Source organism: Podarcis liolepis (genome assembly GCF_965112155.1).
Source record: "Podarcis liolepis genome assembly, chromosome: 16".
Taxonomy (NCBI): Eukaryota; Metazoa; Chordata; class Lepidosauria; order Squamata; family Lacertidae; genus Podarcis; species Podarcis liolepis.
In genome coordinates this window covers 18,288,677-18,309,347 of record NC_139567.1, presented here as the reverse complement: position 1 = coordinate 18,309,347, position 20,671 = coordinate 18,288,677, and the positions used below count along the sequence as shown (strand labels likewise).

The window sequence follows — 20,671 nt, the reverse complement described above, 5'->3', positions numbered from 1 at the left end:
TTCGGAGAGCGTCAAATGCTTCAGAATCTAAAGTTGACTATCACTGTGAAGTCTTTGCAATTGCGGGGCTACTGTATACACAGTCAAAGCGAGGGCATGCCTTTTGAAAACCCAAACAAGGAGAAGAAAAAGTTCACTTGAACTCGAGGGACTTGGGAAGCCATGGCATATTGGCAGTAGATGTCGATATTACCGCCCGTCCAAGCGCTGCCATCGATGTGGAAGGAACATAGATCACTACATGATCCCCAAGGATTGGGAAGGGATTCAGAATCAACATGTGGAAGTATATAATTCAGAAATGAGAGAGGGGCTGTGTACCCTGCCGGAGGGCCTCTGCCCCAGTTTAGCTTTGCATAGGGCCTCTGACACAAAGCTCTCCTACAAACATGGCAGCAGATATACAGAGCACTCTGGGTAAATATGGAAGTCAGGATGGGAGTCCTGGTGGCTGATGGAAGCAGACAGAAATCAAATGCGTAGAGCAACAGAAAGAGATGAAGATGCAGAGGGCTAGCCAGGGCCACTTATGTGGGTTTGGGCATGTGCATTTGGTAGATAAATGTATCCTCCACTTAGGGGTGCAGTGTATCTTTGAAAAAAGGGTGTGGGGGATAATCAACGGGGGAAGTTGCTGCTTTTATGCCCTGCCTGCAGGCTGCCCTGTGGAGATGGCAGTATTGAGTCAGTGGCTCACGTGCTTCTGGCTTGCACTCTTTATAAAATTGGAGGAATTAGGTTATTACCCCTCTATTATTGTCCACGCCGGGTCACTCAACCATTGCTACTGCATCCTTTCTTTTAGCAGATCAAGATGATGAAGTGACAGCAAATACTGCAAGGTTTTTAGCGGGGGAAATTAGAACAAGATCTGTTATTGATTATTGATGTAACCCCCCCCCAAAAAAAATGTATTTTCTAAAGTTAAGTTTTTACCTCTGTCTTCAGTACATTGGTTCTCAAACACATTGGTTCTCAAACGCTTTGATTCTCAAACTCTGAAAACCCGGAAGTAAGTGTTCCGGTTTTCAAACAAATTTTGGAAGCCGAACGTCCGATGCAGCTGTCGGCTATTGTTTCTGCGGCACCTGCACCAATCAGAAGCTGCGCCTTGGATTTTGAACATTTTGGAAGTCAAACGGACTTCTGGAACGGATTAAGTTTGGCGCTTTTGTTTTTGCTATTTATTTTGTGTTTTTGTTTTTGAGGCTTTTTCGGTTAATTTGTTTTTGTGATTGTGTGGAACCCAGTTCAGCTACTTACTGATTGATTGATTGATTGATTGATTGATTGTGTGACTGTGGAAATGGATAAAAGCCCCCCACTCAAACAATGACTATCGTCAGTGCAGGGAAGGAAAAAAAATAAATTTTCATTTTTATAATCTACAATACTGTCTTATTTATTTTATAGTACAGTACATTGATTATTGCTTTCATGTTATAGATCAATACTCTTGTTAGATAGTAAAATTCATGTTTAATTGCTGTTTTAGGGGTTGTTTTTAAAAGTCTGGAACAGATTAATTCATTTTGCATTACTTTCTGTGGGAAAGCACGCCTTGGTTTTGGAATGCTTTGGTTTTGGAACAGGCTTCCGCAACAGATTAAGTTTGAGAACCAAGGTACCACTGTACATTTTATTTTATTTTATTGCTATGGCTAGTGGCTGATACAAATAAAAATTCTTCTTCTTCTTCTTCCTGGCAAGGAGCTGGCAATGACAATCTTCCAAAGCAGACAGGCTTTTGGGGTGACCCAGAAAGACAATTCTGATTCCGGGGTGAGTATGAACATGGATAGCTGCGGGCTGTAATATTAATCACGTTTTAAGGATGTGTGTGTGTGTGTGTGTGTGTAAAAAAATGAAACAAACCACAAACGTTGCTCTTCCAACAAGAAAGGCGTTTGCTTAAAAATCATTATACACCAATGCCTTCTCGAAGAGGTTAGCAATCCCATATAACTGCCTCCCCCCCCCAGCAAATCCCCCCCCCATTGTCAGGCATGCCATAAAGGGAAAGACGACAACGCTATCAGATAAGGAAAGTGGCAACAGCAAGAGCGTGTGCTGAGACTCACAGATATTTCCACAACTATCAGTGAGGTGTGGTATTTGTGGTATTTCTTAGAAAATTGCTACCAACACGCACGGCGTCTGTTGGGTCACAGCTCCAGTTATAATGAGGGAAACAAGTGTGCACAGGATGTCTAAACAGCAGATAAGAAACTTGAAGATAAAAATAGACCCCACTATACAGACACAGGCACAGTCTTCTAAGCATATGCTGTTAGGCCAAAGCTGTGAACGTAATTGTTAGATTCGGAAGTTTGATTCATCTGTTCCAAGAAGCTAAAGCACGGGATTCGGCGATGATAAAAGTAACCTTGAAAGGAAGGAAAGGAGAGGAGAGGATTTGGAGGCGAGAGTTGCAAACTGGTCTTTGTTTTGTTTTTTTGTTTTTGTTTTTAAAAAACAACATCCCTCCCCAGAATCTTAATGGCTTTATCAGTGTAGAATCTTTTGTGGGCCGCAGCAGACACTATGTAGATCTCTGGTAGGTCACAAAATCTTATGCCGTAGCTGGGATGGACAATGTCAATCACACTTTCTCTTAGTTTCTCATTTTTTTCAATCTCAAGTTCTCAAATATGTAGTTTAAAAGTCCATCAGTATTTTAGAGTGGCTTTCTCCTAGTGCACACATTTTTTGTAGTACAGTGGTACCTTGGGTTACAAACACTTTGGGTTACAGACTCCACTAATCCGGAAGTAGTACCTCGGGTGAAGAACTTTACCTCAGGATAAGAACAGAAATTGTGCAGCGGTGGCGCAGTGGCAGCGGGAGGCCCCATTAGCTTAAGCGGTACCTCAGGTTAAGAGCGGTTTCAGGTTAAGAACGGAACTCCGGAACAAATTAAGTTCATAACCAGAGATACAACTGGAGTAGTAGTAGTAATAGTAGTAGTAGTAGTAGTAATAATAATAATAAATCATATACAAACAAGCATATTATTAATAATAACAATTTATTATTCATATGCCACCCATCTGACTGGGTTGCCTTTTAGATGTCTTCTAAAAGTCAGATAGTTATGTCCTTGACATCTGAGGGGAGGGTGTTCCACAGGGAAGGTGCCACTGCCGAGAAAGCCCTCTGCCTGGTTCTCTGTAACTTCACTTCTTGCAGTAAGGGAACCGCCATAAAGCCCTTGGACTGGACTTCAGTGTCCGGGCTGAACAATAGGGGTGGAGACGCTCCTTCAGGTATACTGGGCCGAGGCCATTGTACGCAGTATTGCCTAACAGGCACACTTTTACGAAGCAATTTCCCCTGATAGAATGCATTTTTGTGTTAATTTGACTACTAAATGAACTTCTATGTAGGCTTTAGTATATGGTTTTTGGCTGGAGAATAGCACTGCAAAATTTGGAGAAGGTGCCAATTTGGAAGGATAGTTGCATTACGGTTATGGTTCTTGTTCTCTTTTGGTAAAGAGAATGAAGTAGGCTCACGTTGAAATGAGAACTGGATTGGATTCTTCCCCCTTCCCTAGCCTTGGCTCACACCCTGGTCTTGGAGGTGTCACAACACTCCTCTTTTTCCAGCCCAGCATCACTCTCCCAAAATACTCCCCCTTCCGCAAGAGCATCTTGCCAGCACCCCTCCTCACCCCACTGAATCATGCACCCAAAGAAAGCACAGAAACAAGCAGCAAAAGCGCCCCCCATTCCCCATTAGAAAAAGAATTCCTCTGCCTTTAAATTGTCTCGGTAACGGCTGGCTCACAGGCAGAAATATTTGGCAGCAGTGAAATTAAAAGTGATAAATTTTCTCGCCAAGCTTTGATCGATAATAGAGGTCTCATCTGTTAATCAATAAGACAGTCTGCCTGTTTACTGTGCATACGCCGTTCGCGGCTGCTTGCGGGGCGATGTCAAGTTTGCATTCAAAACAACTCAAGTGTGCCTAAACCAAATGGCCAGTCCCTAAAAAAGAAAGGAGGTACGGAGGGGGTGGGAAGGAGAAGAGGCCGGACAATGACATCACATGCCTGCTCATATATTAGAAAAGACAGTCCACGCGCCTGCTTTTCCTTCGCTCGCCTGTACATTTCATTTTGTTTCAGTTTTATATGTGTATATAAATGTACAGCCTTTCAAGTCATGGGAGACAGTTTCACAAAAAGCCGTACACTGGAGGGCAACGAGGATGGGCTCATCTGAAATACACCCAAAGCTGCCAGGCCTAGTTAGAAAGAGAGGTGTAGTGGAAAGACGGCCGAGATGCCAAATAGCCTCTCTCTCTCTCTCTCTCTCTCTCTCTCTCTCTCCTCTCTCCACCACCCCCTCCGTCCCTTTCACCACCAAGCCCTGCTTAAATAATAAACACAGCTTTATTACCAACATAATTAGAAAGGTCAGTTCTATTTGAGAACTATTACAGCCCTTCGTGCCAGAGGCTGTTCGGGGAATGTTTTGTTCCAGAATCATTGACCTAAAAGGCCAGTACAGTGCCGGCTGGTACCTTGAAGGCTCTGGGGTGAGCAAATCAGATTTATTCTTGCTCACAGCAGTCAGATCTCAAAACATTTCCTAGGCTGGTTTTTAAGGGGGGGGGGTGTTCATAAGAGAATAGGGAGTCAGAGGCTTTCCAAAATACCAACTCCATTGCCCCAGAACTGGAGGAAAAACATGCCCGTTAAGAGTGTTTAATTTGATCCCTAAACCCCACGAAGCAAGATGCAATTAGTGCAAAGTGAAAGATGTTCTGAGCATGAATTATGACAATGCACACAGCTCCCAAGAAGAATTGCGGCTCGGGATTCAGCTCCTGCCCATTCTCCAAAAATCTCTGTGGTCCCATGACCTCCTAACCCTTTGTCTACCCAATGGCTATCTGGCCACCTGAAAACTCTGGGAACCCATGGTGGACTAGGCAGTTGCCTCCTAAGTTCCAAAATTTCATCCTCTACTGGCAAACCACTCTCCTCATTTTCAGTTGCAGAGCAATAAGTTCTGCAGATAATCAGAGTTGTTCTGTCTTTCTTTTTCGGGGGTACTTCATTCTCCCTGTAGGCCTGTGACTGCCATTGGCTTAGCTGCTGTGATGTCAGAGCAGGTCTGGTTAGCAGAGTGCTAAGGGTGCTGCATTGGAGAAATGAGGATCCTCATCCCTAAAGGTCAAGGCAGACCTTTTTATTCATATAGGTAGCATGGGCTGTATCCAATATTGTCTGTCAGCTAGTGCGAGGGCTCTTGTGTTAGCAGACAGGCTAGTTTCGATGTAGCACAGCAGAGGAATCCAAGTCAATAGATGTGCCAGGAGAAACTCAGGGTGCAATCTGCTTGTGCATCCTCTGATACAACAATGTTCTGCTGGCACATGTACAGCAGAATACCATTAAATGACTCACACACATTGGATACAACCCTGTAAGTACTGCCTGAGCTTTCAAATGATGACATGTCATGACAAACCAGTCAACAGTTTCAAGGGAAGATGCTTACAGGACTGTGCAATGGTGGGTGAGCCTGGCATCAAATAATGGTTTGGGGGCTAAGCCCTAGCAAATAAGGCTCAGAAATGCACTGGGGATACCTGCTTCAAACTTGATATTTTGTACAAAACAGACACAAGACAGCAGTGAAAAGTATATTTCCTCGGAAGTCCCAGTGCGTATAACAAAACCGATTCCTAGGAAATACATACAGGATTGAAGTCTAACTGCATTCAGCAGGTATATATTCCTCTAAAATATTAGGAAGGGGGAGACACAATTCTGAAGAGACATTTCAGATTCTTGTGAAGCCCCATCAGATTGATCGCTGCTAGTCATGTGCAAGAACACCCAGGTTTTTAGACACCTGGGCAATCAGATGCCTGGGAATGTTCAAGCCCCAGGTGGCACCCAAAGCAGCTGCTCATCTGCCCGTGTTTTTTATGTCCCTTCTTTGGAAAACAAGAGTGAGCTGCATTTGAAACTCAGGTGCAGGATCTTAATGTTCGCGATGATTCACTTTCGCACGAGGCATGCTTTTCTCATTGGCTGCGTTACAGCAGAAGGAAAGCAGGGACAGGGGGAAGAGGCGGAGGAAATGGCTGGCAAAACAAGTCTGGTTCCATCTGGAGAAAACGGGGTGCTTCCATTAGGGAAAACACAAGCAGAACATTTGCAAACAATGCTAACCTAGAGGAGGGAACCCCACACGGTAATGGCCAGTTCAGCTCATTCAGGCGGAAGAACCATCTACAATAGCATCCAGTGAGCAGACAAATGCCAGGTGGAATTGGACGGGTTGCGGTAACTTGTGTGTGTGTGTGTGTGTGTGTGTGTGTGTGTGTGTGTTGCACTCTTTGTATCCTCAGAGGCCCTTTCCTCCTTTCAGTGGCGTAGCGTGGGGGGTGCAGGGGGGGCCGGCCGCACCGGGCGCAACATCTGGCCGTTAGGGTTAGGGGGCGCAAATCCACGGGTTAGGGGGCGCAAATTACTTGCCTTGCCACGGGTGCTGACAACCCACGCTACGCCACTGCTCCTTTGCTTGTTCCAGAGCTCAGCCCTGGCACTGAAACTAAAGGTAGTCCAATTCAGGGCCCATTGCTCAGGGTGAGTTAGAACACATTTCCTGCCCTGGGAAGCTGCTTTTTTAAAAAAATAAATAAATATTTTTTTATTAATGACACTCCAATTAATAACACATCAAATCTTGCCAAATTTAAAGAGACTTCTCATGTTCTGGCTGGTCAGGGGGAAGGAAGTCTCTTTAAATTATATAATTTGGAATGTATAATTGGCTTTATTATTTGTATTAGGATGTGGCAAGATTTGATACATTATTAATTGCCCTGGGAAGCTGCTGATGCTATAGATCAGTGGCGTAGCATGAGGAGGGCCACAAGGGTGGTTGCCCTGGGTGCAAAATGCTCAGGAACGCAAAATTTCAACACTTGATGCTGCCTCAATACAGCCGCGTGCTTCCGTTGCTGGGCTCCATTGAAAATGGCTTCTCCATATGAACCATGAAGTGACCTCTCCAGACAACGGAATGACACTTCTTTTCTTATCTCTGTGGCTGCAATCTCCTGGGCGACGAAGACACTGTTAGGCAGTTGAACGCGCATGTGTACTCCGTCTGCTTCCCTCTGTCCCACCTACCCTCTCCACATGGCCCTAAAGTGCTGGCAACCCACGCTACGTCATTGGCAGAGATGACACTGCAGGGTCACTAGCCTTTTGGGGTCAGTGGGCATATTTGGAATTTTGAGAAAATATCATGGCCACTGGTCACAAAATGGCTGCCACCATATAGCACAAAATTACTGCTATACCCGTGTGGTATAAAACAAAATGCCTGCCGCAACTAAAAACCAGAAAAGAGCCATCTCAAAAAAGTCTGGGCATACCTTCTCATTTATGGGAAAAAAAGCAGCTGCCTCAGCCACCGCCACACTCATTCATAACCTGTACCTTTCCTCTGTTTGGGATGGAGGGGAAGGAGGGTTTCTGACCCTGGCATCCAATGAAATGTTGTCATGCTTAAGGAAGCATGTTCAATGTAGGAGACATTGAACCCATGCATTATGGGTTTTTGGAGGGATGTTCACTGAGACCATTCACAGGCCCCCAGGGGAGGGGCTGGTGGGCACAGTGGTACTCATGGAAGCCATGTTGGCAAGTCATGTGATATTGGGTAGATGGACCAATGTACAGTACCTAGTTTCTGGCAGTGTCACAGACTCACACATTAGCCCAAAAAGAGCACCCAACAGCATTTCCTGGGGAGAATAAGTGGGTGCCTTCTTTTCATGGACAGGTTCTGACTAGGCAACATATCTGGGGTAGCAACCCCTGTTTTTCTACCCCAGTGATACTTGGCCAGAAAGGTTGAGGTGCATGGAGCCATTTCCTATGCAAAGACATCCCCACCCCCATAGGAACATTGTGGTCCAGGGCTCTGGTGATGAAATTTAACCCATGGTGAAAGGGGATGGACTATATAGCTTTTAAGAAGCAATGAACAAAGCAAAATACTTCCGTAAGTAAACAGGGAGAAGAAATGGAAGAAATATTTGTGAGCAACGAATAACAAGTGGAGCATTGCCCATATCTATTGGGGAGGTTGTTTTTTTTAACAGGGGGGAAGAATCCTGGAGATTTTAAAATAAACATCTTGAATGTTCTGATGAGATACGCATGCTTGGTTATATAAGGGGAGTACAGAGTGTACCAAAACAGCCGACCCGCAAAAGCTGTCAGAACAATAAGTGCAGACACAGGGCATCTTACGACAGGCTACGCCGTACAGTTTTATTTACAGTACCTCTTATCAGTCAGGGAACAGTACGCAGCCTGCCAATTTTCAAAGGCTAGAACTGGGTGTTCTTTCTTTTGCTCAAGTAGATGTGTACGCCAGGCAGGGAGGTTTCTCCCCCCCCTTTCTCTAAATCAAATCAGCAAAACAAAAAGTGATACCAAGCCAGAAATCTTGCAGTCTACGCATGCATAAAAGGACTTGTTTGGAGGGCGGGGGGAAGTGGGGGGGGGAGAGAAAGAGTGTTAAAGCCAAGGCAGAGAACAGAGCCATTGAATATGCAAATAGTTCAATGTTAATTTTACTATGTGAGTCACCAGGAAAATGTCAGCCAGCATCAGTGCTTATTACACCAGGGTTTCAGAAAAACAAGGAGAGATATTTATTAAAAGCACGGAACATCGGGGATGGAACATTCAAAAGCAATACATCAAGGGATGGTTATTTACAGGCTTTTTTCCCTTTTCTTTTAAAGCCTCTTGTTGAAGCTAGCAGCTTTAATGTAAACAGGTTTGTCCCCCCCCCCCCAATAAACAATGTTTTAGGTGGGATTTTTTTTGTGGGGGAGGGGAGAAGGGAGAAAAGATAAAAGGTGGTATTTTTAGCAAGTTGTTTCGACTTGCCTACAGTATAAAGATATCTTCCGATGATTGACCCTGGAGAGATGGGACCCCGTGTGCTGCCAAGAGTCAGCTGTGTGTTTGAGAACATGCCTCATCCCCTTGGCACCAGCTCCTCGGCCGGTCTTCCGCTGGTGTTTGTACAAGCAGATTTATGGGCCCTCTGCTTAATAAAGATACTTGCTCAATTCAGCTGGCAAAAACAGGCGGCTTTTTCCATTCAGGCAGGATTCTGCAGAGTCACCGAGGTCCTCTGGAATGACAGCAAGTCCTAGCTATGCTCTACCCTCTCCCTCACCCCAGGCCCTTGACCTGTGTCCTTCCAGCATGGGTGACTGGAAGAAAGTTGGCACCTGCAATACATACCCCTTTTGCAAAAGCCCAAGGCAAGCTCCCTGCTCTTCCAAAACCAATTCCCCTCTTTGCCGTACAGTCACAATCCAGGAATATTTGCAGCTGACCCAGCACTCATTTGGCTGAAAAAGGTGACAGCAATGGGCATGGATGGAGAACCGAGGCATAAAACCAGAGGCTGGCAAATAACTCCGAATTCTGGGGGGAAATGTTTCCAAACTCAACAGTGAGCAAAAGCCTGTCTCAATGTCCCAAAGACTTGCTATCTATTAAAAGCTATAGGAGAAAGTTTAACAGTTCTACTCGTCTAACTCTTGATGCTCAACAGGTAGATGAAACCTTGAGGCACCAAGCAGGACTTTGTTGGTCTGTTGGGCATCAGGACCACTTGCATTTCACCTGGCTGGAGACTCTTGGGTTAGTCTGGAAACCATGGCCAAGTCCAGGTTTGCAGGACATTTAATCCAGCCCCAGAAGGATTGGCTCCTTGTATTGTCAACAGGCCTGGCCAATCTGGTGACATCATGCTGCCTGCCAATCACAAGGGCTTATGGTGGCTACTTCTGTTTCCTTCTGTGCCCAAATACTGCTTGATTTCCAATAAAGCTAGTCCAAACTGCTTGCCCACCACTGTACTGGATGGCCAATTTGAGGCTATCCCTCATGGCGAATTACTCTGTCCTTGTGAAGAGCAGGTTGAAGAATATTTTGCTCATGTGGTTCTTCACTATAATTTCAACAAAGATGACCCGATTGGTGGCTCCTGTTCTCTCAAAAATTTCCAGGTAGGGCTTCCAAATGGGATCTTACCCACCTTTTGGCAGACTCAAACAGATTATTAACAGAGAATGGGGCTACATTTCTCTTTCTGGCTGCAAAAACACGAAAGGCAATCTTCCCTGATAAATGCTATCCTGTCCGATGGCTGCTGCAATTTATAATCTGGGTATTTCTTATTAATTTCTTAATTTCTTAACTTACTTTTCATCCCCATATTTTAAGGCAACATGCTGCATAGCTCACTTTAGACATGTTTCATATTTTCCTGATCTAATATACTTTGTATGTTATTTTGCTTGTGTAGTCATTAGTTTTTGGTTTGTTTGGGTTTGTGATCACATAATGAAGAGATTCGGTGTTCAGTGTCAGAAAAGGACCCTGATGCTTGTGCACTTGGCTGGGTTTCCAGATTTGGGTTTGATCCTAGAGCCCTTGCTCATGGTTAACTTATAGTGGGAACAAGTGAGCTGGGATGGTATGCAAATTCTTTATCCTTCACTGGTAGTTTTCATCTAAGAATCACCATCTGTATGCACTACAAGTAGAAGCTGAGAAGCCTTGCTGCTTCCAGGGTGGGAGGAACATGGTCAGGGTGAAGGCAGATAGCCCATACGAAAAGGAAGAGAGGTGTAGCCAGAGGCCAAGAAGCAAGATGGCGGCTATGTGATACCTCCACTGTCAGAAGCAGTATGCTTCTAAATACCAGTTGCTGGGGAGCATGAGGAGCATGAGGAGCAAAAATGTAGGTGCGCTCATTTGGGCTTCCCATTGGGAATCTGTTTGGCCACTGTGAGAAAAGGATGCTGGGCAAGATGGACCACTGGCCTGATCCAACAATGTTCTCCTTTTGTTCTTAAGCAGTAGATAGGAAGTGGGGAGAATTGAAGGAAAAGAGCAGGCTGCAGGAGGAAGTAGAAAAGCAGGTATTCGGAGTGCAAAGCCAAACACATAAATTGTCTCTGCTGTAGCACCTCAGTCCACAAAGAGGCTGGTCAAAGAACCCTGGGAAGTCAGTCTTGTTTATTTAGAAGAGTACGAACCTCCATCCATCTCAGTATAATTATGCGTAGGATGGTGCAAGGCCAAGATTCATAAGCCCAGGTAATTCAGCAACAGCGGAGGCAGGGACATACTTTGTAAAGCAGAGATTTGTACATTGGGCAGTGTGAGAACATAATGGGAGGCACAAGATGATTATGATAAACATGACTCAAGAGTGGATCGAATCAATTTCATACCTCCTTGGAAGCTAGAAAAGAATTTGTGGAAGGTTCTTTGATGGGCAGGGTGGTGTGTGTGTGTGAGAGAGAGAGAGAGAGTCTGTCTGTCTGTCTGTCTGTCTGTCTGTCTGTCTGTCTGTCTCTCTGTGTGTCTATGTATATAACAATTGATAGGATAAGGAGTGGTGCTGGGGAATGTAGACATGAGAGGGAAAGGAAGCAAAACAGAAAAGGGCATCTGGGAAGAAGGGGCAGAGTCACAGAATCACAGAACTGTACATTTGGAAGGGACCCAAGGGCCATCTAATCCAAAGTAGGAATCACAGCTAAATAACCCATGATAGATGGCCACCCAACTTCTCTTTAAACACCTCCAAGGAAGGAGAGTCCACCACCTTAAGAGGTAGTCAGTTCCCCTGTCAAACAGAAAGTTCTTCCTAATGTTGAGTTGGAATCTCCTTTCTTGTAATGTGAATCCATTGGCTAGGGCCCTACCCTCTGTAGCCAATCTCTATTTAATTGCATCTATTTTTGCATCTTTTCCCGGAACTATGGTGCCAAATCACCTTGAGATTGTATGGTATAAGGCAATACATAAATAAAATCCTTCTTGGCACTGTTGTCAGTCGGAGTGTTTTCCTGTCCAGTCAAACTCCTCTCTGGTGTCAGAGGCCTCCTTCTTGTGATGAGGTCCATCACTTTCTGGTATAGGAGACTCCCTCCTTCCCCCTCCACATATTTGGTGTAAAGCATAATGCTCCCATTCTACCCATTTAGATATACGTTAGGTTTTGCCTTCGGTGGGTCTCCAAGTTTTTGGACAGCTCTTGGACACCTGCAGAGAGCACCTCTCTATGCCACTGGTCTTCAACTCGTGGGTTATGGCTTGATCCAAGCTGGGTTGCAACAGGAGCACCACCACCATGCAAAAATATGGTAAAGGGTTTAAGAAATTGGTCCCCAAAAGCATATTTTAGTTAAAAGTGGGTTTAACCCGTCTTATGCATCCTCACTAACTGATCACACCTCAAAGATTTTAGGAAGAGGAACTCTTCTGTTTATGCACTCACATCCTTAAGGGTTTTTTAAAATTACCTTCAGTGGTTTTAAGTGTGTCTAACTGTTCCTGCAAATTATCCAAAGCAGGCTTCCTCAACCTCAGCCCTCCAGATGTTTTGAGACTACAATTCCCATCATCCCTGACCACTGGTCCTGCTAGCTAAGGATCGTGGGAGTTGTAGGCCAAAAACATCTGGAGGGCCAAGGTTGAGAAAGCCTGGTCCAAAGCATAGCACAGCTATGACCCATCAGTTATGGTTTGAGTCCATGGGACTTCCTGGGATGAGATTGAATATTGCATGTGTGTATGTATGCTTCATAATAAAAACAAACAAACAGCAAGGTGATCCATATTTTATTTTTTTGATTGCATTTATATACCACCTGTATCTTGCAAGGATCTCGAGGTGGTGTATATAGTTGTTCTCCTCCTCCCCATTTCATCCTCACATCCTCCCTTTGAGGGAGGTTAGGTCATGAGATGGTGACTGGCCCAAGGTCACCCGGTGAGCTTCATGGCTGAGTGGGGATTCCAACCCTGCTCTCCCAAGTCCTAGTCTAACACTCTAACCACATCAGTCACAAAACAGAGCAACACCATAAGGACATAAGAGGAGTGTTGCTGGATGAGGCCAAGAGCTCATCTAGAATGACATCCTGTTCTTGCAGTGGCTGTGTGTCCACTCTCTCCTGCAAACGTTGGGGGAATCAGCTGAACAGACCAGAAAAGGGGCAGTCAGGAGTGCGTGGGTGGGTGGGAGCAGAACAGAAAGCATTTGCTGGTCTTGAATATAAAACCACTGAATTCCATTTGGCAAATCTTCCGGAAAAAAAGGTTAGCACCTGGACATCCACAAATCCTTCTCTGAACTCTTACCTATTTTGCATTCGTTTAAAGAAGAAGAAAAAAATAGATTCTCTTCTACCTCCCCTGGGCTTTGGCGCTGAAAAATGCAGAGGCAATTGATCAGCTGCCAGCTGTCTGCCCCAGCTCCTTAGAATAAAGCAGCAGCAAGTCTTTAATATCTGTCTATATCTTCTGCAAAACATCCAGCGGGTCACAAAATACGCAGCCGGTTAAAGGATAGCAGGCGGGGGGAAAGCCTCCAAACACACTCATCTGTTCTGAAAGCACCGCTTTGCTATTTTTAGACACCCCATAATACTCCCCAATACCCATTCAGTTTAATGGCTTTATTGAGGAGAAGAACTGGGGCTCCCTGGTTCATGGCACTTCTGATGTTAGGAAGTAGTAAAAATCTTCTAACTGGTTAAAAATGACACTCGTCCAATTGCCTTTGGTGTGTCTAAAACCTTAATTGTCGTCACCCAGCCTGCTGGATGTAAAGATTCTCGCCGGTTTACATAGCTTTGATTTCTACTTTCTTCTCCCCATAATTGAGGTGTTACATTACATGGTGCTGTGCTTGGCATTTTCAGAAAGGGGCAAGGAGCTGGACACCTAAACACTCTGACGACCAAGAAGCTTTGCATACGAAACAGGAGGGGGGGGGGGAAACTTCTTCCTGAGTGGCATTCAGAGTTTCCCTTCATCTTTTTCTCTTTCATTTTAGGCCACGCAAGAAGCAAGTGCACTAAACTGTGCACTTTTCCTGTATTATTATCAGAGTATTATTAAAGTGTACCTGGCAACTAAAAATGACATCAAAATTGCTGCCTGAGAAACTGGAAAGATCTGGGTTGTAACGGAGGAACTGAAAACAGGTAATGTTGAGAATACACAACCGGCGATTAAAGTTTCAGGCAATGGTGGGGGAGAAGGTTAAGATCACTAAGCAGAATTGCTGTCTATAACCACCATTAGTTTAATTTTATGGGGAAGCAACAGGCATAAGTTGCTATAGCACAAGAGACATACAGTATTCTTCTTTCAGCAGAGGCCAACCAAAAGATGATTCCGACTTCCCAAACACCCCAATTTTTCTTTTAAGTAATTCACTTCAAATTTACAATTACTTGTTCTCAAGGAGATCACCGAAGAGCATCTGTTCAAACACTAAAATGATCTCGACATTTTTTCCTCTCCCCTTTGTTTAGGTGTACGAATGTCTTCTGTGAATCTGCCCCCCCCCCCGCCACTGTCCACTACAAGGCCAGGTAAACAATGATTCATATTTTCCCAAACCTAGCTATTCTATAATTTAGCAAGGCCCCCATTGTTCTGTACCCGTTAATCATAGAATCATAGAATCATAGAGTTGGAATAGACCACAAGGGCCATCGAGTCCAACCCCCTGCCAAGCAGGAAACACCATCAGAGCACTCCTGACATATGGTTGTCAAGCCTCTGCTTAAAAACCTCCAAAGAAGGAGACTCCACCACACTCTTTGGCAGCAAATACCACTGTTGAACAGCTCTTACTGTCAGGAAGTTCTTCCTAATGTTTAGGTGGAATCTTCTTTCTTGAAGTTTGGATCCATTGCTCTGTGTCCGCTTCTCTGGAGCAGCAGAAAACAACCTTTCTCCCTCCTCTATATGACATCCTTTTATATATTTGAACATGGCTATCATATCACCCCTTAACCTCCTCTTCTCCAGGCTAAACATGCCCAGCTCCATTAGCCGTTCCTCATAAGGCATCGTTTCCAGGCCTTTGGCCATTTTGGTTGCCCTCCTCTGGGCACGTTCCAGTTTGTCAGTGTCCTTCTTGAACTGTGATGCCCAGAACTGGACACAGTACTCCAGGTGAGGTCTGACCAGAGCAGAATACAGTGGCACTATTACTTCCCTTGATCTAGATGCTATACTCCTATTGAGGCAGCCCAGAATTGCATTGGCTTTTTTAGCTGCCACGTCACACTGTTGGCTCATGTCAAGTTGTGGTCAACCAAGACTCCTAGATCCTTTTCACATGTACTGCTCTCAAGCCAGGTGTCACCCATCTTGTATTTGTGCCTCTCATTTTTTTTGCCCAAGTGCAATACTTTACATTTCTCCCTGTTAAAGTTCATCTTGTTTGTTTTGGCCCAGTTCTCTAATCTGTCAAGGTCGTTTTGAAGTGTGATCCTGTCCTCTGGGGTGGCTTTTTAAACTGTTCTTAACTGCGGCGACATTTGAGGAGGAGGAGGAAGGAAGGAGATGAAGAGTGAGAGAACGACGGGAAGGAGCAGTAAGAAGGTAAGACATTCAGAATGGTCAGATAACAGACTTGCAGATTTTGCCAGGATCAGGAGTCACACTAAGAGACACTAAGAATGCCATCTCCTCCAAGTTCAGCTAAGTCAACAGCACTTGTGAGGACAGGTGAAAAGATGAATAAACTTGAAGCAGCATTCACTTCAGGGTAGGAGTGATACAACACTTATCACCTCTTAGGCATAAGAGTAAGACCATTTCTCACCTGTACTACCAAGACATCTCAATGCTAGTGATGCTTTCTATGGCAGCATAAGCCTCTTCGCCAAAACCCCTTCAGTGTGTCTATTCCTGTTGCTGATACCTTTTATGAGTGCCAACAAAGGCCTACCCCATTGGCCGGCCTTCTGCATTCATCCTTCTAGAGCAGGGACTCCCAATAGACTGTCATATCTACTCACATATAAAAAACTCGTAGTGATCAGGTCAAAGTTGTTGAGCTTTTTTTAAAGGGAGGAATGTCCCATGGGGCGGGGGGGGGGGTGTTCAGATCTAAGTAGCTGAGATTTTATTTTTTTAGGGAACAACAATATTTTAGGGAAAGGGAAATTTCTGAATTGAGTAAGGGGGGAAAGTCACTCATCAACGGGTTGCTAAAGAAACAATCTACCTCGTAGCAAAAACTCCATCTGTCATTTCAGCGATCATGCAAAAATGGAGGACGGGCCAAGGGGGTGGGGAGGGATGCTATTATGCCACCGCAAAGGAACCTGCTGGGGATTGACTAGCCGAACGCGACCGACCTGTTGGACATCCCTGTTCTAGAGCAACTGATCAGTACAAGGGCTCCACCCTGGAGGGAAGTGACAATCGACAGATATATCAATGGAACACATGGGATTGCTTAAGGGCTCCCAGGCCCTTCTTCCTTGTTCAAGCTGATTGGCTCCATTCACAGTGCGTGGGCTGTCAACCATAAGCAGATGTTGGCTTTCCTGCCAATCACATGAGCAGCGACCCACATCCCTTCTGTATATATAAAGAAAGGAGAAGTGGAAGAGTTGCCAGTTCCCAGCTTGTGCCCAGAGGATTAGTAACCCAGGGATGTCACAAAAATATTTAGGAGAGCCAGTCCATGAAGCCACCTCAAGATGCGATGCTGTCTTCAATGGACTGGTATGACTTAAATGGTTTCGCTTGCATCCAGACTGGAAAGTATAACATCCCAGTCCAAGCTTCTTCATCCCCAATTGTTGCTGCATGTTGTGTTGAGCAACAATCTGGAAGCAGCTTCTCATAAGGCCAACTGATTAACCCAACTGATTCCGATCTACTGAAAAGAAAGAAAGCTGGAGAATCAGCATTTAGCCTCCTGAACACACTTTCTGGAAAGGTATTTTGAACATGATCCCATCATGCTGAAGTTCTGGCTGGTGATATCTAGCCCAGCATCCTCTTCTCCCAGTAACCAACCGATGTCCCAGTGGGAAGCACACTGGGGTTATTTTTGAACTGGAAAGTAAATCTTCCCTGGGTCAGACCAGCTGGTGATTCTGGGTTTTATATGGTCTCCCACAATGTGGGATTAGTGGCTTGGATTGCTTGCCTGAGTCATCTGGGGTGGTTTGTTTGCTGGACTGTGTCAACATGGTGTGGGTCTGCTTGATTTAGCTGGCAGCTTGTGGTTCCTGGTGCTTTGGAATCTGGATGCAAGATCCCAATGAATTCTCTTATGCAAGCCCATAGAAATGAATGGGACTAGACAGTTCCTGGGTGCAATTGCTCTCTAGTGATGTAATATCTTACTCCTCAGCTAACAAATGCATTTTTTATTCAGCTTTGTCATGGCCAATGACTAGTACAATAAAGTTATTTGGATTGGAGCTAACAACTGAGCTTTTTGGTCAAACCAAAAGAAACTAGCAAGATAAGAAGATGAACTCAGAGTAAGACTATGCAGCTGTGGGGGTGGGATTGTGCAGTTAGTGCCAGACTTCTCTCAGCCCAAGACCTAGGATAGGTGCTGCCAGTCAGAGTGGAATGCAGGGAGGCAGATGGGCAAAGACCTCACCTGGTATAAGGTAGACCTTTCTGTTCCAGAAAGAAAATAATGTGGTGGTGAGTTAGGATGGGGAATAAGTTCAATTGAGTTCATATTTAAGAGCTGAAGATTCACATTTTCTGAACGAGCGTGAGAACCAAAACATAGCCAGAATCCAAAATTACTTTGAAATTCGCAGTTTTCCAAATTTTGTAATGCAGTTCTCTAACCGAACAACGTTTACAAAACTGCATTTAACAGAGGAAACTGTGGCTAAAAGTGAATGTATTGGTGGAGCTAACATATAAAAAATGCTTGAGGGAAAACAGTTTGCTAAACTATGTACATTAGTCAAAACTGCAAGCAAAAAATGTGTTTTATTAGGAGATATTCGGACGAAAAACCTAAAGGAATTTTATAAGGATTAGGAAAAAAATTCACAAATGGCTGCAGAAGTATGGAGAACTGAAACAAAGCCTGAAAACTGAGAAACCTGAAATGGGTGGATCCTGCCAAGACCATATAACACTGGTACTGAAAGACCTCAATTGGCTCCCAGTACATTTCCAAGCACAATTCAAAGTGTTGGTGCAGACCTTGAAAGCCCTAAAAGGCCTTGGCCCAGTATACCTGAAGGAGCGTCTCCATCCCCATTGTTCAGCCCGGACACTGAGGTCCAGCTCCAAGGGCTTTCTGGCAGTTTCCTCACTGTGAGAAGCGAAGTTACAGGGGACCAGGCAGAGGGCCTTCTCGGTAGTGGCACCCGTCCTGTGGAACGTCCTCAGCCCTGTTTAGGGGAGTTTTTAATGTTTGACGTTTTATTGTGCTTTTAATTTTCTGTTGGGAGCTGCCCAGAGTGGCTGGGGAAGCCAAGCCAGATGGGCGGGGTATAAATAATAACATTATTATTATTATTCCACCCCTAGTGGTGAGGTGCTTCCAGCCTGAACCTGGGCGATGTGACTTCCCCACTAGATGGGACCCTGCAGGAGCTGGGATGTGGCCCTGGTTGCACAGTGAGGACTTCAAAACTTTCCTTCTTGCATCCCATTTTTCATCATAACAATGACCATTCCGTTAGCATAAAACATAGACCACACCACCCAAACTGATCAGGGGATAAAGGCACACACCCAGAGACACTCCCCTCTCCCGTATATTTAGCCTGTTTACACCGAAAGCGCCACGAAAATGAACAGTCACGTTCTTGGCATCAACCTCTGCTGTTGAGTTCGGGCCAGAACAACTCCAAACAGCATCCCCTTTTCCAACCACAGTTTCATAACTCGCATATTTTCTGACGTTGCAATCCTCAGAAATTTCACAGGCACCAGATACTCCCTTGCCCTGCTAGCCAGTGAGGGCCATGTGCTATTAATTAAAATAAAACGTGGGCTATATTTGTATAGTGTGAGTGTTAAAACTGATGAGAAAATTGGGGGAGGGAAGCAAGAGGAAAAGAAGGAGGAGGGAGACAAATATGGATTTGTAAAAAAAAAAAAGGAAAAAAAGTGGCAAAGCAAATTTATGCATTGCCGTCACTTTACTACCTAATTAATTCAGTCATTTTTTTAAAAAAAACCCAACCACAATTTTATTTATGTTCCATTTACCACATCAAAAGTGCAAAGGGGAAGGGGGGGGGAGAACACGCGCACACAACAACACTCCCCACACACTGATGCTAAAATAATACCTCGAGGCATCTATTTTTAATCAGTCTAAAAAAACACAAAACGCTGGATTCTATACAATCTCTCTTGGGCAGACCACCAACGCTCGGAAAGGGAAACAGCCAAGTCTTCTAAGCGCCCTTGCTGGCTGCTGAAAACTGTTCTTGACAAAAAGAGAGAGAGGGAGAGAGGGAGAGAGGGAGAGAGGGAGAGAGAGAGAGAGAGAGAGAGAGAGAGAGAGAGAGAGAGAGAAAAAAACCTCACAGAAATCCATAATGGCCTCAGGCTCCTCTCCAATCTATTTTCTGCTCAGCTGGTTTTAAATGAAGTTATTATGAGTCATTAAAACACCCGCAAGCTTGTGGAAGTCAGCCAATTACAATTTTAAATTTAGCCTGTTCTCTACCCCAGTCCCTTGGTTTCTTCTGTTGCCCACAAAAAGCCACTGGGTTTGCTCTGGTTTAATTTCTCTCTGTGTGTATCTGTTCCTTGCACCCCCAGAAAAGGCCCCCCTCCCCTCTACACCCAAATTTCACTCAAATTTCACATATATATGATTAAAATCATATTGCATAAAGAAGCAGATGGGATAAAATGTCACACACAGAGACCTTCCCAGTTTTGCATGTCTCAGATTACTACTACTACTACTACTAATTCTATCACACATATACTCATCAAAAGTGTGTCTTGGTTTTTGTTTTGAATGTACATATAGTTCAACAACAGACTTCTACGTGGAGCATGACTGTCAGGGTGACATCATCATACCTGAGGTCTTATTTCATTTTCAAACCTACAGGGTAATGGTCTGGGCCAGACTATTAAAGGAATATAATGCCTGCCCCCGAAAACTCCCAACGTCCGTGTAAGTGAATCCCTTCCTGAAGGATCAGTCACGCAAACCACGCTAGACTGTTGCAATCCTGGTGCAGAAGTAATTGGCATCATCTCCCCAAATCCACATTGGGCAAGGGGGACAAAGACTCTAGGAACAGAGGAAGACATGGAGGGCAGGTCCCGGGAGCTGAACCAGAGACCCTTCACCTGCGAGACCAGACGCTCTACCACTGATCTAGCAGGCCCTGGTGTCAGGCATTGATAACTATTTCAGGGTCTTCTGCAAACCCCATCCATGTTGTGGCCGGAAGAGATGGTCCACCCACTCTAAATGGTACCCAGAGGGCTCACCCTCCCTACTGGAAGCACAGAAGCATCCCCACAACAGCCTTGAAAGGCAGGCTGTATGAAGAGTATGACTGCAATGGAGCTGGAGAGTTTTAGATAGCATCCTGTGATCACTTGGTGTCCTCTGAGTTACAGCAGATGTTTGACTGGATTCTGAGCCTTCCTGACTCCCCTGAGGTGGCTGCTAATGCCTAGATGGCTGCCACCGGACTGTTGTTAGGCAGGGCTCCCGCTTCTTCTCCGGACCAGCTTTCCGCCGCCCATCCACACGACTGCGATGAGCATCCTGCCCTATGCTAATAGCCGCAAGACAGATGAATGCTCAGG

At 44.9% G+C, this 20,671-nt stretch overlaps 1 protein-coding gene and 1 long non-coding RNA gene across 5 annotated transcripts in view; one reads left to right on the top strand and one right to left on the bottom strand.

Moving 5' to 3' along the window:
* The window catches only part of LOC310696116, a 158,831-nt gene that overhangs the window by 13,346 nt on the left and 124,814 nt on the right, over window positions 1-20,671 (top strand). The window lies entirely within an intron of this gene.
* The window catches only part of ZBTB16 (zinc finger and BTB domain containing 16), a 192,911-nt gene that overhangs the window by 76,189 nt on the left and 96,051 nt on the right, over window positions 1-20,671 (bottom strand). The gene's annotated exons all lie outside the window — the stretch shown is intronic.